Source organism: Pipistrellus hanaki (genome assembly GCF_964339955.1).
Source record: "Pipistrellus hanaki genome assembly, chromosome: 18".
Classification (NCBI taxonomy): domain Eukaryota; kingdom Metazoa; phylum Chordata; class Mammalia; order Chiroptera; family Vespertilionidae; genus Pipistrellus; species Pipistrellus hanaki.
In genome coordinates, this window is record NC_140520.1 from 28,545,879 (window position 1) to 28,559,719 (window position 13,841).

The following is a 13,841-nucleotide window of genomic DNA, read 5'->3' on the forward strand; positions in this document are numbered from 1 at the left end:
AGGACTCAAAAGTGGCACTGTAATGAGAAACACAAACAGAGAAGGTGTTTATTTTTAAAACAACTTTTTAAAACAAGAGTTTTGTTCTTTGGCTATGGAGAACCTGGTGCTGAACTTTACTGCCATCCAAAGGGTATTGGTGAGATGAGGAAGCACAGCCCAGGGCTGCTGACTTCAGGTTGTTACTGCTCCTCCCCAGCTTCTCCCAGGGGTTGCTCCTGAGGAGTCCAACAGAGGGTGCTGAAGAATTACACCCCCAGATTTATGCTCAGAGGTGCATTGGGAAAGCTGAATTACCAGCTCCAGATACCCCCCATTTTTTTTTCTTCATCTCTGGGCCTGTTCAAGGGTAATCTACTGGGTGCCAAGACTGAGCTACACACTATAAAATTCAACCTTTTAAAGTATACAATTCCCTGGGTTTTATTATATTAACAAAGTTGTGCAACCATCACCATATCTAATTCCAAAACATTTTCATCGCTCCAAAAAAAAACAACCCTACCTGCACCTCTTAGCAGTCACTCCCCATTCTTCCCTGTCTAAGCCCCTGGTAACCACTAATCCACTTTCCATGTGCCTATGGATTTGCCTATGCTGAACATTTCATAAAAATGCAATCATATGATATGTGGCATTTTCTGTCTCCCTTCATTCACTTGGCACAATGTTTTCAAAGTTGATAAGTTAGAGGAAACAGTCTAGTCTGCAAGACCAATCATTTCTGACACCCATTGCAAGTTTGGGAGTTCCTCAAGGCCACCAGTTAAATAATTAGGTATAAGAACTCAGAAAACTTGGTGGCATAGGCATGGAATCAGAGTAGGATTTCAGACCCCTCCCCAAACCTTATAAATAAAAATATGCATTTTAGCAAGATTCCCTAGTGATTCCTGTGTACAGTGAAGTTTTAAAGGCAGTTAAAATGTTACCAGATACTTGTTCCAGAATCACTTTATTTTCAAATGAACGTTGGTATCTGTAGGTACAGTTCAACTTGAAATGATGGGAACAATGAGAAGGTTTATCTCCTATTGCTAAAATGAAACCAGCAAATAGTTATCGAATCCCTATTGGACAGCTGGTCGGTGTTTCTATGCGCTGTGAAGTGATGAGTCAATATAGTTGCTTTCTCTCAAAAATAGCTTAGTGGTGGCCCACAGGGGCCTCAAAATTATGTCACAATTATTATTATTTTTATTCTAATTCCTTTGTCACATCAGTGGGAACGATAAGATAAACTGCTGTTATGTGAATTTGGGGGGAAAAAAAGTCTTAGAAAACAGATAGTAAAAACAGTCAAAGTTGATAGTGGGGGTCTCTGGGGACAATGATAGGAAGTGGAGATGCTACAGCAAGGGGTGCTCTGCAGAGGAAAGTGAGAAAGAATTCAAGATACACATCACCTACTTCACAGTCTTATATCCACTAAGGTTCAACTACCAAAGCAATGCAATTTGACTTTCCTGGCTTGATGTTCCTTAAGTGAGAACCAAAGGTTCTTGTTATGGGACAGTGGCAACAATGGAATGAGACATTCTTTCTCATCCACTTCCTTTGGAGAGAGCAAGATTGATGGAAAACAATGCAAAAATCTTCCTGGCACAGATGGGCAAAGCATTTTGCTTGGGGCAGATCAGTGCTAGCACATTGGAGACAGTTCCAAGAACCACATCAGAAGTGCTTCAGGGAATCAAGACTTGGCTGAGAAAGAAATAGCAACAGGAGCCAAATACGGGCTGTTAGCTAATCACCTCTGAGGGGGGACCAAGCAGTACAGTGATGCTCTTGCTCGAAAAATGCTATGGGGAATTTTCCTGGACTGTAAGGCATAACGTGAAGCAACTGTAAGGCGAGGGAGGATCCAGGAAGAACACCTTGCACGATGCATTTACATGGGACTCTCTTCTTTTTCCCCCCTCCCCTGATGTTATATATTCCTCATCTTTGGTGTGCATGCAATTCCAGCGTAAGAAATCTAAAAAGACAACTTGAAAATTGCCTGAAGACAGACCACATGGTGTTCGCCAGGTGCTCTGCCTGAGCAGGTGATGTGAATAGCAACACCTGGGCCACCTCCTTGATAGTGAGAACCATTTGGAGAAAGTATTTTTCATAAAACACCTATATGGTCTGTATGGAAAGGGCATGTCTTTCCCGCTTATTTCTCTTTTGCTTGCTGTAGGGCAGAAATCAATATTTTCCATTTACCATTATAGGTTCTCATCTGAAGCTCTGTAACAAAAGACATACAAGGGGGGGGGGAACATACATATTTATTTAATACTAGAGGCCTGACACAGGAAATTCATGAACTTGGGGGGGGGGGGGCGGAAGGTAGGGGGGTGAGTGTTATCCCCTCAGCCCAGCCTGCACCCTCTCCCAATCTGGGAGTCCTCAGGGGATGTCCAACTGACGCTTAGGCCCGCTCCCACTTCCCAGTTGGACATCCTAAGCGCTTCCGCGGAGGCAGCAAAGGCTCCTGCCACCACCACTGAACTCCCCAGTGGTGAGCCCAGCTTCTGGCTGAGGGGAGCTCCCCCTGTGAGAGGGGAGCTCCTCTTGCTTTTAGCATCTGCCCCCTGGTGGTCAGTGCGTGTCACAGCCATTGGTTATTCCACTGTTTTGTCAATTTGCATATTAGCCTTTTATTATATAGGATGCATTTTATATGATATGGGAGACTTCATATAGAAGCAAAAACCCAAAGTAATGGTCAAAGCTGAGTGTTTTCAAACTAGGTGTGATGAGAGTGGCCAGTAGTGGGGAAATGTGAGAGAACAGAGGGGTATGAGCTAAGAGTAGTAAACTTGGGGAATTTTAGCAAGGTCCATCCATCTACAATAGATCCCTATCAGAGTCTCTCCGTGTTGAAGATAGGATGCTGCTTTCCTCCAGGTGTGGGAAGGGCACCTTTCCCATGAGGGTCTTGTGACCTGTTTCAGGGGAAGGTCAGAAAGTCCTTTCTAAACCCACCATTTCTCAAATTCCTTCAACTTAAAATATTCACTATGCGAATTCACTTCATATTTTGGACTAGTGTGTTCTGAACCCCATCCTTGCTGAGAGAAGAAACAAGAAATAGTGAGAGTTTTTTATTTTCGTTTTTCAGTCCATGGCATAGTTTGGTGGGTAAAGGGAGATTTTAATGACCCCTTTATCTTGATGATAATACTTTTAAGTTAATGGTTTTTCTTTAAAAAAAAAATAGATTCAAGTTGACACTGGATAATGTCCTACTAAAACAACCTCTGTGATCCCACCCATAGAATATGGCCATGGTCAGTGGGCAAGGGTCTTGATTAGATCTGTAAATAGCCAGGAATTAACTTTTGTAAATATCCAGAAATTAACTTTTGCTTAAAATTTTTTTTTTTTTAAAGTTTCATGTAACTTTCTGAATAATGTGGCTCCCCTATTAATTTGGCTTTTACTCTAGGGGAGGAACATTTTATTCTACCCTTCTGGGTTCTCTCAGCTGGTCTAATAATTAAATTGACACAAGGCAGATGAAGAAGAGAAAAGCAAATTTAATTTTGTACATACAGAAGCCTCACATGGGCAGGTTAAAAGACGGGCGATCCAGGCTTATATGACATCCTGAGCTAAGGACAAGGGGGTAGGGATCTGGGGCTTTAAGGGAAGGAAGCAATTAACAGGAAGATGGAAACAGCAAAGGTTTGGCAAACAGATGTTTCCCATGCCATGTGTGGAACAGAGACTGAACAAACAGGCCCTACCGCGCTCCCTCAGCCCAGCACACCTAGCCTATACACTTTGTAGTTATTTCTGGTGTTAATTCTCTTTCTGGACCAGGCTTTCTACCTAAATTCTTTTAGGCAGTTAAGGGGGAGCTAAAAAACAACAACAAACAAACAAACCAAAACCCAAAAAACCAAAACTCTTTGAGTTTTGGGGCCTTGATTGTCCCCAGCTCAATACAGTCCACACGTCCGAGGGGCACATTTGGGGCAGCCTATTCTCCTGCCCATCGTTCCAAAGCAAGGCTATGCCTATTAGGCAGCGACCTTGACCTCACTGGTTGGAGGACAACCGGCTTAGACTGTTAGCTTTGGGGTGAACGAGAGGACGGGAATCGAGATGTGAGATGAAGGGTGAAGACTAGAGAGCCGGGAGCTGCCCTGTGCCATAAACCTTCCTGGCCGTGGCCCTGACGCTGGGGGACTGACTGCTTAGCTTTCAGGAGGGAAGTGGACCACTGAGCACTGTTCTTCATGGGGAGCATCCTGGCGTCTCGCCCTGAAGAAACAGCCCGGTCCGTTACTCTGCAGAAATGGCTGTAAACATGTATGCATTCTGAGCATTTCCGGCACGTGGCAGGCAGGGTTTTCAAAGGCAGATTGTCCACTTGTTCAGCTCACCGCAGGCCACTAGTAAACACGGTCTCCTTGGAAAGTGTGCTGATTTCTCTTTCATCCTCGCCATCCCACTACCCCTCACCCTGACACACACCTCCCTTTGGCCTCCCTTTAGCCTCAGGAACTAGGGTTTCAGCTCCTGCCCAGGATAGTAGGGACATCCTGAGGTGAGAGGGCCGCCTGGTGTGATAGGTTTTCCCACAAGCTGCCTCATTGTATGAAAGGGGCCTCTGTCTTGCACGCAGGGACGCGTTCCCGGCCCTGTGAAAGCAAGCTGGCTAATCATGAGGTAGCCCAGCTCCTCCGGAGGAGAAAATAGGAGGCTGAATGACACGCATCCAGCCACAGATGCACTAATTTAATTTCATGCCCCAACATCAGCTGCTCCTCGCCACTTTTAAAAGCAACATTTGCATCCATCTGTCATCATCTCTCCCCTTTCATTTCAAAATCTCTCTACTCTGTTTCTTTCCCCTCACTCCTCCCCGTTTCCACAACTTGATGAAATAATGGGGCACGTTTAAAAGCTAAACTCGGGCAATTCAGATTCTGAACTGATGTGATTTGGTGCCATTCTAAGTCAGCCTGGAGAGTGTCTGGGGAGGAGAAATCAAAGGGCCCAACAAAAAAGCAAGGGAGAGAAGGGAAGATTTCCAATGCAAATCAACCTCCCGCCCCATTTGAAACAACCTGCTGTGAACTGGGCTAGAACGTATGGCCCATTAGCACCTTGTTAGGCTGTCGGAGCCGGAGCAGTTTAACAGGGCGATAATGGGGAGAAAAATGGCTGAGACCTTTGCAAGCCCAGTCCCAGCTTCTTACTATTTTGTGCTACCTACGTCTGGGACCCCAGGAGTGGGGCTGGTAATTGTTGCTCAAGAGGACATGAAAGTGGGAAAGAATAACTTCATTAAACACATCATTAAAAATTTAAAATGCACCTTTCTAGCAAAAAGGAATACAGAGGTTAATGTTAGTTTTCCAGAGTGGGGGGACAGCTGACTGTGTGTGTGTGTGTGTGTGTGTGTGTGTGTGTAAGAGGATCGCTTTGTGCTTGCACTCTCCTGCTCATTAAATATTGAAATTTAGAAAAAAATGCATCTATCTATATCTATATCTATATCTATATCTATATCTATATCTCTCTATCTAATGTTAAGGACTGCATGGTAAAATCTCAGAGACTAAGTCTTAATCCTCAGAAGGCAAATCCTCCAATATAAAATACATGGTAGACACACATATAGGTGAAAATTCATTTGCAAATGCTGTTAAGAGAGCAGTGCTTGCTTTGGGGTGGGAAGAAAGGAAGACTCACTAGGACCTCCTGGTCCCTCTTCTCTCCCTAAGGCTTTGGAGGACAGCAGGGTTAGTGGCTTCAGTATCTCTGACAGCATGACATGGACCTTGTAGAGAGAGGCCACAGCTCTTGCTGATGACAAAATCTACATCGAGATATGAAAGGTATCAGATATTCTGTTACGTTGACAATGGGAATATTTTCTTCCTTTCCTTCATAAAATTTCATAATTTATTTGGTTTGGGATGAAATCAACTAGAATAAATTTACTAGCTTGAATGAACCATTAGAGATGGCAGTGGGATCATGAGATCTTGTTAGCATAAACAGCTAGTTAGGTATTAACAAGAGAGAAGGGAGCCAATTGGCTGAGAGCCATGAGATTGGGAAGCTACAGTCTCACAGATACTTCAGGGAATAGCAGAGTCACTCCACCACAGGGATTAGTGTCTGGCTTTCCAATCACCCCAGGCAACAACGGGCCAGTTCCCTCAGATTAGCAGGGAGGGAAAAATGGTTAAGGGGGAAGTTCCTTTACCTCGTGCATGCACAGTAGAAGCCAGAATGGTGACCAAAAAAGAGGAGACAAATCTGAGAAAATCTGGGAAAGAGATCAGGTAGAATAAGAACACACGCCCAGGAAAAGCCTGGAAAGAGATCGGATAGTTTGAAAGAAAGCCTCCTCTCTTTGGAGAAAATATAGAGAAACTTAACAAAGGCTCCAGGCTCTCTTTAGCAGCATGTGTCACGGTGGAAAATAAGGCCCTTTCGCCGAGTCTCAAGAAAAGCATTCCAGGGACCCCCTTCTGGGAGGGTAAGGTTTGGTAAGGTTTATTATAGAAGCAAAATCAAAGAACTGTCCCAGGTTCGCCTCCATCCTGCTGTGAAAGAAGTGCAGTCTTGTCTTCATTGGGCTCAGAACAAAGGCCAAGATCTAGAAATTCTTTGCCAGTGGTTCAGTCCAGTTCAGTCCCTGTCCCCATCTGGCTAGTTTAGTCTGTTCCCGTTGAGCTCCAGCTAGTGCTGTGCCCAGCCCCCTGCTCGTAGCCCACGCCATCTGCCTTGGGCCACAAGTGACTTCTAGGTTTGCTAGGCCTGCTTGGCTGCTATGGAGAGAGAATGCATGAACAAACAGGTTGTATGCATGTTACTGAGAAAGAGAGAGATGGAGAAGGAGAGAGAGGGGAAAAGGAGAGAGGAGAGAGAGAGAGAGAGAGAGAGAGAGAGAGAGAGAGAGAGAGAGAGAGAGAGAGAGAGAGAGAGAGAGAGAGAAAAAGAGAGAGATAGAGAGAGAAGAAAAAGAGATAGAGAGAGAGAACCCTTTTATTAGGGTTTATTATCTCACAGGATTTTTACTGAAAGGTTTAAGTGGTGCCTTTTAAGGTCAGGTTTAATGAGCTTGGATTAATTTAAGGTCAGTGATCTTACAAATTCAGGTCTCCTGCAGAGCGATACAAACAATAGCCACATGAATTTGTGTGAAAAAAAAACTGGGAAAAGATAGTTACTGGAGAATCCAGGGTTTCCCAAATGAAGGCCGCCATTGAGAATCTAAATTTATTTGGAAGGATTTCAAAATTATTCTGTTGTTTTTTATCAGGATGGTTTTCATGTGGTTTTGCTAGGAGTAAAGGGAGATATGTCATAAATTCTTAAGGTCACCAGAATATGTCTGTCTCCTTGGGCTGTCCTAAAATGCCAATAAGAAGTAAATAACCCAAGAAGATTCTTGTTAGTTTTCATTTCAGAAAGGAGGTGGAGATTAGGATTTCCAATACCAGATGATTCTTCTGTCTCTCTGTCAGGCTAAGATATGAGCAATAACCACATTATACTTAATTTTATAAAAGTGCAAAGTATCTGCAAAATTTTTCAAATTTAAAATAGTGTGATATAAGTGCTAAATGCTAATTCCTAAGGGAGCATTCTCCTTTTTTTTTTTTTTTTTTTCTGTAGGCAGGATCCCTGAGGCTAGCCCAACATTTAGCTTTTCTTAAGGGATATGGAAATGTCCCTGGGACAGCGGTCCTCCGCTGCCTGACCACCCACAAGGTTAATGGTCACCCACAAAGACCTGCAGGAGGGAGCACTCTTCCTCACTGATGGTTAGCAAGCCAGCATTCTTCCCTTCGTGGTAACAATGCTCAAGACAGTGCCTGGCTATAGAGGGGAGAACGGAGGGTTTCCAGTTTCCACTTCTGCCTCCAATGCTTATTAAAATTCATTTCCATTCAAATAGCCATCGTCTGATTTTCATCATCAAATAAGCATACGCTGTACATATTTAACAGGCAGGAGACCTGTGCCGAGTTCGTGTCTTTTTGAAGTGAAGGCCGGTTCTCTTAATGACTGTCCGAGCTTATCTCTGTATGTAAATTTCTCCCCCTCCTCTTGCTTACCCCCTCCACCGCACTGCTACCCCAGGTCTGGGATCTTTGATGGGCAGCCTGGACGCCTATTACAGTGATAATGCACTTGGAGCGGAATGGGATCTCCTTCTCTGGTTTAGCTCATTATGAAGGTGAAGCCCCGGGAGGGCAGAAATCATTTACAGTTAAGTTTTTTCCTCTACGAGAGGCAGAGGCAGGCTGGGGGTTATTTGCTTACTTCTCTTGGCCCCGGTTGTCCCCCTTTGGACTGGCCTCCATTCCCAGGCGTGGTGATTGTCTGCAGCCCTCCTAGGGACCTCCATTAGCTGGAAGGCATTTTAGCTCAGGCAGATCTGAACTGAACAGCTGCTGGGAACAGCTGGGCCTGTGCGGCTGTTGTCAGTGAGAAACCAAAGGGTAAATGTGAGCGTATCAGGCTTTCTTAAAGAATTCATGTGATCCAATAATTCAGGGCAACACAAGATGTTATGGCAGGCCAACCCCGTAAAGCTTATGTTAATATTCTTTTAAACACAAGGGCCAAACAAAATCTCTTTTGGAAATCTCAGAGAATATGATTGAGAAGGGTATCAATAAAGCAATCATATTAGGGGTGAAGGTTCTATGAAACTCATGACAAGATTTAGCAGCATTTTCTAGCATGATTCAATTTGTAAATAATCTTCTTATAATTATTATCCAATCAGGGCATGTTAACAAATCACTTTAAAAAAATCTTTTTGATTTTCTCTGACTTGCCTTAAAAACAAAATGAAAATAACCAAAACTTTAAGTCTAAAATAATCAAACTCAGCTTCCTGGGTTGAAAAATCATCCCTATATGTGCAGAGTCCTCGTGGGAAGTGTGTGGGGGAAATTGGTTTTCCAAAGCATAGGCTGAAACAAAGTATAAGATTCATGAGATTTGGGGTAAAGCAAAGAAAATCTTTCTTACACAGGGTCTGGTACTTGCGATTTCTTTCTTCTTTGGAAGCATATTGTGTCTCCTAATTTCAGAAAATTGCTTATTCATAGGAAGTTCATTTTGATGAAGCAGTTTTCCTGTTTTAACTAGGAAATTGGTCAAGTTTTTGAAAGTTTGTCTAATCTGCTTATCTGACTGTAGAGAATTGCTGTCACCAATACTTGGCAGCAAATTGCTAGGAGCTCATGTCTATTTGTAACCTTCAGGAGTTCCCAAGAGTTGCCTGGCTCAGTCCAACTTAGACACCAAATGACCCGACAATACCTGATTCTTTATTGCTTTGGCCACATTGTTTTTCACTTAGGGAATGCTATTCATCGCTGGCTGGACAGTAAGAATAAAGTTGTGTAGATGTAGATTAATTGGAGTTGCTGTTTTAGTCTCATCAATATCAAAGTTGGCAAACATTCCCCACTCTTATCTGTAACAGAAACCAACCAAGACAATGTGAAGGATTCCAGAAGAGGCAGTATGGATGAAGTCACTTACTAGATTTATAAGAGCTGAAGGAAGTGCTAAAGTTATCCATCTTCTGTACTTTATTGAGAACAGGACCAATGACTCGATCTATCTGGACAGTATCTCCAAGGCAGAATTGAAATCTTAAAGAGAGCAGAGAATAAGTGCATGTATTTTAAGGGAGGAGAGACTCAAAGGCCAGGGTAGAAAGTGCATGAGAAGCTCCAAACACATTGAATACAAATCTGTCTGCAACGGTTCTGCAGCAGCACATCTTGGTAAATAACGATCTCATTTCAGAAGGTGTTAAAGATGTTTGTCCTTTTAGTCCTTTCCTCCCGTGGAAACCATAGCTCCACACATTAGGTGACTGTAGGCAAAATTATTATTTGACTCATGTGAAATGGTTCTCTGTGTGTAAATAAGTAAATCTAAGTATGATGTAAGAGCAAATAATACTATTTAATCAAGAACTGCATTAGTTACTTCTCTTTTGACATGATGAAATCCTCAGAGTAAGTCAAATTGGCTAAAAATTTTTTTTTGTTGTGTTAAAAAATATTCTGAGTACATATGAGCTTGAAACTTGAGTAAATCTGAAGACATTTACTTTAGAATTTTGACAATTTAAAACTAACATGTTCACCTAAGGCCATGGATTTCATTATTTAAATTAGACATTGATTTAAAAAAAATTTTTTGGGGGGGATGAGGGCTCACATTCCATCAGATAGAGCCAGTTCAGCCCCTATAAATGTCTGGTTTGCTATTTATAAGCTATGTGACCTCGGCCCTAGGGCAGGTTTTATTTATCCCTTTTTTAGTCTCAATTTTGTCTATTGTAAAATGGGACTAATAACAGTCCTCAGTACAAAGATGAAACTTGATAATGAAATCAAAGCATTTAGCTCAGGGTTCAGTACTAAATTGAGCAATTTTTGTTATTATTAAAAAATGAGTAGGAGTGCTTTGAGTCCTTCTAGAAGGGAGTGATGAAGCAAGAAGAGGGCTGTGGATCAGGAATTCTCTAAGGTGTGTCTGGTCATTGCAGAAGATAGAAGTTAACATATTAATTTTATTAAAAAATATTCACTGAGCATCTACAGGTTCAAGTGCTCTGTGCTCTTATAGACTATAGTTGAGGAATGGAAATAAGAAACATACACAACTTACTTTGCTCCAAGTCCTAATGATACAAATCTACAAGAGACTCGCATGGAGCAATGGGAGTTTAGAGAAGAACTGCCACCTTTAGCAGAGATGGAGGTGGTCAGAGAAAGCTGAGTGAATGAACGAGTGAAGGTGAATCTTTTAAAAAAAAATGAATATAAATTTGAAAGGCATATATACTCATTTATTTTACAAATACGTATTGAGTATCTGCCAGATACTCTTTCGTGTGCTAGAGATTCAGCAAGACGAATTAATTGCTGTATGTGGTGGAACCAGGAAGAAACATTTGAATGAATGTTCTTTGGATTTTTAGAAAAATAGCTAAAATTGATGATGACAAGTAACAGTGATCTCACAATGCCTCGCCTCTATCCAACAAGCATAAAAATGTGATCTATTTCTCAAAATTAGAGGGATAGAAGCAAACTTTTGTAGGTAGACAAAAAGAGATAAACATTTTAAAGCAAAATTACACTCTTCACTTTGTTTTCTTGACTCATCTCTTAATGCAGTGTTTTTCTATTTGACATAAGGATACCTTTTTCTATATATCTATATTTACTTCTCTCTCCATCTCTCAGTATAAGTTCTTTCATAATGAAGAGTCTACATTTGATTTTCTAACTTGCTCACTTGGCACATTTCAGCTCCTGCCCCATTTTGTCTCCTGGTTTATAGCAAATGTGTCTGCATAGTACTCAAAGTAGTTTACTGATGGCAACAAAACAAATCCAATTACAAAACAGTAACAGATGATGCTGGTCTGAGCTCAATCAATCTCCCTAGGGAACAAGGCAGAAACCTAATGTTGATGGATCCTGGCATGCTGCTTCTAAAATGCAAAATTATTGAATTAATACAACTTAATTATTAGTAAATCTGGTGACATCATGATTTTAAAAATATATTTTTGTCTATTGGCTAGGCACATTTGCTCTCGGTCTGCCTGAAGGCTTCAGCCTCCTGGGCAATATCGATCTTCATTGAATTTTAAAATCCCAGCAACTCCCTCAAACCATATGGCCCCCCGAAATTAAGATGAATGCATGTAATTGTCATTCGAAATTCTCAACATTCAATGTTGCCATATGCAGGGAGGAGTTTGCCTCCTTTGTGTGTTCCTGTCCGTGGTCCTAAAAAAGCCTACCATGGACTTCAGAGGTGGGAGAGCTATTAATGAAGACAGTAGCAAATAGAAGGAAAGCATGCCTGAAGCAAGGTTCCAACGGTGCTGTTTCTCAGGGATACATGCACTTCATTTATAACTATTTTCACAGCGCTGATTTACTACTGTCTCTTTTTAATTATCGTCTCTCCTTCTCTGATTGATTGACCTTGGGTCATGGGAAGAAAATGTCAGGGTTTGCGGGGGGGGGGGGGGGGGGGCGGGGGGAGGAACATGTACTTATTAAAGGCAGATGGTTTAACTGAGCAAGGATTTGTCACTTTCTATTATAGAATTCTATTTTCAAAGGTTTTACAACTCAACCATAAAAAATTATGCTGTCGGATAAAACTTAGGGAAAAAAATGACTCTTTGCAAGCTTACTAATTAGGAAAAACTCCTGTAACCTGCAAGTTGTACATATAGAAAATGAAGCAATGCTGAATTATAAGTACCTAACTACCTATTGTGTGAAATCATATAATTTGAAAATCAATAACTAGGTAGTGTATTTAAGACTTCAAACCCCAGAATTGTACAACACTAGCAATTAGGGTTGGTATTCTGGGAGAAGCATTGATAGTGGTGCCAAGAAATGGCTGACATGTTGAAGTTCATGAGCCAGCTGTTACACATCTGTTGTACTTTTTAAACCAATATCATTACGAAGAAGCGGGTTAGTGAGTTGGCAAGAAAAGCTAATGCCTGATGCTTTTGAAATCATTAAATAAGATGGCATTACTTCAGCTTAGATCAGGGCCACCTGAGCCCTTTTAGAATAGGTATAGGGATTACTCTAAATAATGGAATTTAAAAGTAAAAAGCAGAGCAGGTTCCAATTCAATTCAAGATTCCTAGTCTTGTACTATAAATTGGTTCATACCTCTACAACCATCAATATGTTTGTTCTAAAAAAAAAAAAAATTACTGGTCTTTGATTATGTAATAAATTCTGCACAGCTGTGACTATCTTGACAAAAGAAAAGAACATAGAAATGATAATTGTGTGAGAATGCTTCATTAATTCTTGTGAATGAGTAATGTATTAAGTGATTTACAATGAATGAGTAATTTATTTAATGATTTACATTAAGCATTTAGAACAATAAATACCACAGAGCAGGTCCCTCTCCTACAAATATGTTTTGTTGTTGCTGATGGTGTTTTCTTTATTGTTGTTATTGCCACAGGTTCAATAACATCCTCTTGACAATAAACCTACATATCTGTTCAATATAATCACCAGAGGTGGGTGGACACCTTCTTCCCTCTCTTCCATCTCTTCATTTCCATCCCATTACCTATATCTCAATATGTTAAATTACTAGAGCTTAAATAAAGGTTAACCATGAAAAGGCAAAAGTTCTTTCTAAGAGATCTATTAGTCCCAGAATGGTCCTTGGTTTAAATAATAAAAATAGATTAAAAGGATAGTTAGAGTTTCAGCTTGCAATCCAAAAAATAAAATAGCCTCAGTTTCCTCATATAAAAATGGCAGTAATAAGACCTGTTTCTCAGAGTGTAATGAGTATCAAATGAAGTATTTTCAAAGTATTGAACACAGTGCTTGACAGTTGGTGTCTAAGTGTTTTAAACAACTGTTTAAAATAAGAATTTTTGTTAGTATTCTTATTCTTAGTTTTCACATTGGGACCCGTGTGGATACACGGAGACCCCAAATTGCTCTGAGTAGAAGCCAGAGGGCAAAGCACTGATCCAGAAACCATCCTGTCTGAAGTCATAACATTTACTTCATCTCTAAAGCCCAGAGAGCTCTCATGCTGGCCTCACTTTGTCTCTGGATAAACCTTCCTTTCTCTATGTCTTTGACACCTTCCTCCTAAACTAAGGAAGCATGTAAGGCCTATTCAGTCAACCATGTGGCATAAGAAGCTACTTCACTCAGCTGAGGGCAGAAGATCAGACCTGGAAGTGATTTATAGACTTCAGGAGTCAGTGAATCCAAAAAGACTGCCCAAGATCCTGCTCAGGATTCAGGAAAATCTCTGGG